Raw genomic sequence first — 5,078 nt, forward strand, 5'->3', positions numbered from 1 at the left:
CCAAAGCTCTTCAATGGATGAGAAATCGCCACGGGCCAAGGGGGCGCGAGAGGGAGAAGACGCCTGGTTCACTCCTCGGTGAAGAAGACGGGAGACTTAGAGAAAATGGATTCCACGACGGGAAATGGCAAACCTCGCGAGGAGGAGAGAGAGTACTCGACTCCAAATGAACTTAATTTCATAAAACTCGGTCCTTTCTTCGTACAAACGTGCCATTGCAAAACACTCTTCCAGGCTGTTGAAACGATGTACTTCTTGATTGTTCTCTATTGCTCTTCTCCCAAACGAACCATGCTAGTGGAGGTGGCTGGACCGTGGCTTAGTAGAGGTCATTAACGGAGGAGAAGGGGCACAACTTGAGGATTGCCTCAATGACCGCCGGCACTCCGGTGATTGCATCCCTCTCTCATTACAAAAGATCGGGGTTAAATTGGTCTTACGGGTGACGGCTTTTCTCATCTAGAATTTGATTTAATATTCACTTCTATACCTTGACACTTGCTAGTTTTGTCTCTCATATCTTGATTCCAGCAAGGAGTTCATGAGCTTCAACCCCTACCCATGGGAGATTGCAGCCCGAAGGAGAGAAGGAACCGCTCCCGCCAAGCAACATTGGCGATTGCTTCCCCCTACATATTGCAAATCAACTAGGGGTCACTTTTTGATCGGGTGACTTGATCCACATCTCTTCTCTCCCTTGTTTATCCGAATAGAACTTGATTCCTCTTGTTCTTATTACGTCCAAGGAGGTGTTTTGGCGTGGCCTAAGGTGGACGTTGCTGGAAATACCAAAGGAGGCAGCCCTCTATTGTTGCCGGTTCTCACCTTTGGTGAAGGTCGAGGAGTTCCCAAGCGAGACCTTGGGAGGTAACACCGGATCACCCTATAAATCCATGGGAAGGGAGTTCTTGCTTTCTAAACCGCCTTTGGCACTAACAACCGGCTGGATTCCCTCCAAGGCACCTTGCCAAGGACACGATTTCCAGGTTGTAGACCACCTAGGGATAAGGGTGTGGTTTGTTCCGACTAGGGATTGCATGACAGGGTGGTTTGCCCTATTTTTGAGCCGGGGTGACTGTCCGGCGGGAACCACTCTTTATATTTAACATTTAAACCCTTAATCGGCAACCTCCTCCTAGATCCGGGAGAGGGTCTTCGACGGCACTTTGGAGCTTTCGTAGCCGCATTCGGGCTGACACTACCACAGTGACTGCTCCTATTTTCTAGAAGCTCACATCACAGGCATAGCAGGCTGGTGGTGGACTTCATTCCAATCTACCGTCCATTTGAAGGGGAAGGGCGATCTTCAGCGCCAATCTGAAGATAACTTCCCCCAATCTACATCACACAATTGGGGTTTCATGCTATTTGGGGGACGCACCTCCTCCATTACTTTCTGTTCAGCTGTTTCTTACAAGAACAGTAAACTGCTAGCGTTGTCTGAAACACTAGGAGCCTGCGCATTGGAGATTGATCGCCATCGGTGGACTTGTAGCCGATTCAGCTGTTGAGTATTGCTGAATACCGAGGATATACTTGGCCTTCTTCCTCGATGAGTGCTGGACTAGCTCTAGCAAGGTACATCCAAAACCCCCTATAGCTGCGTGGGCGGGTGCATTTGATTTCCAGCCAACCTTCGGGTTTGCAGCCATTCGGGAATCCTCCAAAGCTCCCCTAGCTGAGGACACATTCCCAAGCTGTCGGACTGTCCTACGGTGAAGGGTATGGAATGCTTGACCTAGGGATTGAATGTATGGTTTGGCATGGATGATGTGATTGTAGAGTGAGGGAGAGATCTTCGTGTATCGTTGATGCTTGTAAAGCCTCACATTCCCATTCTTGATTTGTAGTAGGTTGAAACTTGGGAGAGAACCACTACTTGTATGTCAGTCCTAAGAGATACATTCAGTCGGGGTTGTGCCCGACTTGGGAACATAATTTTGTAATCTCTTTTCTTTTAACCTTCCTTGGCGTGTTAGCCCTAATAGATCTTGGGAAGCGACTGCAACTTGGTCCTTTTGAGCAGCTATAAGGCAGGTCACATCAAGTGGTATCAAAGCTGTTTTGGGGTCTTTGACACAGCAAATATGGTGAGAAAAGGCAAGCAGCTAGGAAGCCGAGGTGATTCCTCAAGACGATGATGAAGTTGTGGCAGAGTTGGATTTCGGAAATGAGAAGATAGCTCAGATGGAGAGCAAGATGAATGCAATAGATGGCAAGATGACTGGAATAGACAGCAAGCTGGACCGTATGATGCAATTGATTACCGCGGTTACTACTTCAAACCATCAACTCAACCAACGCATGGAGTAGGTTGAAAAGACTACGCAAAGTCTTATAAACCATGAGAATCATGGCAAAACCAGGTCTAATATGCCTAGCACGTATTATGAAAGACAAAATAATCATGAAGGACCGATAGCTATTAACATACTTGAGGAATTAGAAGAACTCATAAATCGGTCTAAGGGAATGCCAAATGTGGGAGATAGGTGTGAGGGTACTGATCAACCTAATCTTAGGGTTGAATCACAAGGGGAACGCCAACCACCACCAGTCCATGATCATCAAAGACCAGTTTGGGAGGATCATGAGGAAGCTAATTGACCGGTTGATGATAGGAGACAGCCCGGTAGGGCGTCAAGGGTGAGAGAACCGAAATCTGGTTGAAGCAAGAGCGCCAGCACTTAAGATCGAATTTCCAAGATTTAGTGGACAGCAAACTCAAGAATGGGTTTTCAAAGCTGAAAGATATTTTCAGTGTCAACGCATACCAAATGATAACAAAATTACCTACGCGATGATGTACTTCGAAGGGGAAGCCTTGAAATGGTTTCAGTGGATTATCTACCGAGAGCCAAAACAAACCTGGACGGTGTTGGACTATCGACACAAGTTTCAAAGTCTATCTTACCAAGTACGAGGTTGGGATGAAGCAGCATTAGTAGGAGCTTTCATTGGGGGATTGCAGCCTGATATTCAGTTGGCTGTGCTTTCCGAAGAATCTTGTGACTTAAAGATATGCATGAAAGTTGCCGGACACAAAGAAGAGAAAATGGAATGGAAACAGGCTCTCCAAGAGCAAGGCAAAAGGTTTGACCCACATCGAGGAAGGAGGTACCACAGCCAACCTCTAACAGCCCTAAGAAACAATACATTACCCAGCAAGAGCGGGATTAGAGAATGGCAAAGTGGTTGTGTTATCATTGTGATGACAAGTAGTTTCGTGGACATAAGTGCAAAGAGATCAATTTGTTCATAGTCATAGATGACGAAGATGAAGAGTACAAAGTTGAGCAATCATCTAGAGAGCAAGACAGCCAGGAAGAAAGGTCGAACTATGAATCTCATGATGACAGCCAGGTGCTATGTCACACGATAGCTAATATAAGACATCTGGATCCCGTGAAGTCTGTTGGATACATGAGTAAGCATAAAGTATTAGCTCTCCTAGACACGAGATCAGCTACTAATTTCATAAGTCCAGGGACAGCTCAATTGGTAGGTGGTAAAAGTGAAGTGATATATTCTTTTGATGTCCAAACCGGAGATGGAACACGTCACACATGCAAGGAGTTATGCAAGGATAGGGTCGGTCATATTCAAAATGTACCATTTACGATGGACTTATATATTCTGCCTATCCATGGAGTAGATGTAGTTTTGGGAATGCAATGGTTCAGAACGTTGGGAAAAATCCAATCGGACTTTGCCACCAAGACCATTATGTCCCATAAGGAGAATAGCGAAGGACAAGTTGTCTTAACGGCTGTTGACACAAAGTCTGCAAAGACCATAGCAGCACAAGGTCCAGGAGAAGGGTCAAACCAGATGGGCAGTAATTCTTCCATGGGAAAGAAGGAATCACAACTGAAAGAGGCTCAAATGCAGCAAATTGCATAACAGTCCAAGACTGTTATGACAAACCCTATACAGACATATTATATGCTCAAGGTGAAGGCTAAGAGAGCAGTGGAAGCATGGTGTGCTATTGCTAACAATAAGGACCAAAAACTGTTACTTGGTGAGAAGTTCGATGACAAAACTGGGGGCCGACTTTGGCAAGCCCATGATAGAGGACGTCAGGAAATTGGGTTCATGACGAATGCCTACAGGGGTGAAGGAGGGAGAACATGTGATGAAGACATCTACTTTTGTATTTAAAAACTTATCTACGATGTTGACATGCCACCTCTTTGAATTCTCCAAATTAATCCAACAATCCAATGTGGTACTTGAACATAACGGGCACTCTTGTTTGAATACGCATCTTATTTCTGTTCTCATCTCATTTATTCTCAAACGACCACGAAGTCAACCCTAAATAGGACCATCAGGTTCAAGCCCAAAATCTACAAACAAGTTTGGATTCAGCTTCAATCCACCCTTCTCTGTGTCCATGTCAATCTGCAGCATATGTGAGCCCTCCTCCAAGATCTCTGGATAGAAGCCGATCCCTTGTGCTAAAGAGTGAGTTAGTCACCTACAATCTCTTACCGTCCAAGCTCAACCAGATCATTTGTGGCCCACCTCTTAGTCTGTTTCCCTGAGGAAAGCAAGAAAAGGTAAGAACAACAATGACTTAAACACACACTTTTACTTCAGGAACATCAAACTGAGACTCCAGCCCATCTTTAGATACTACAACTATCTGGCTTTCCTTCTGAATGAGTCCACCAACCCATAGTTTCCCAGTCAAAACAGGCTTTGAAGGTTCCTCAATGTTGTATTGCCTGACATCACCATGCAGCCAGTTTGAGAAGTAAAGGAAGCGATCATCCAGTGAGATAACGAAATCAGTTATAAGTCCAGGCATGTCGAGCATAATCCAATTCCGAAAGGTGTCACAGATATTGCAACACAGAAGAAACAAACAAGCAATTTAGGACCCCTTCTCTCTAGTACTCTTTCACATATGCACACTTACAGTAATGTGAACATCAGCAAATGGTAACTCATGGCTCCACGATCCACTTGGAGTCCGGAAAAACCTAATCATGTAGCTGCTTAATGTAGACCCAACGTAATATGTATAGAATCAGCAGGACAGTATCAAACTAGTCATAAGCAATAGCCAC

General features: G+C 45.1%; 1 pseudogene; it reads right to left on the reverse strand.

Moving 5' to 3' along the window:
- Positions 1-4,320: 4,320 nt before the first annotated feature.
- On the reverse strand, positions 4,321-4,816 carry LOC116267903 (selenium-binding protein 3-like; annotated as a pseudogene).
- Between the last annotated feature and the right edge of the window lie 262 nt (positions 4,817-5,078).

Source organism: Nymphaea colorata, unplaced genomic scaffold (genome assembly GCF_008831285.2).
Source record: "Nymphaea colorata isolate Beijing-Zhang1983 unplaced genomic scaffold, ASM883128v2 scaffold0001, whole genome shotgun sequence".
NCBI lineage: Eukaryota > Viridiplantae > Streptophyta > Magnoliopsida > Nymphaeales > Nymphaeaceae > Nymphaea > Nymphaea colorata.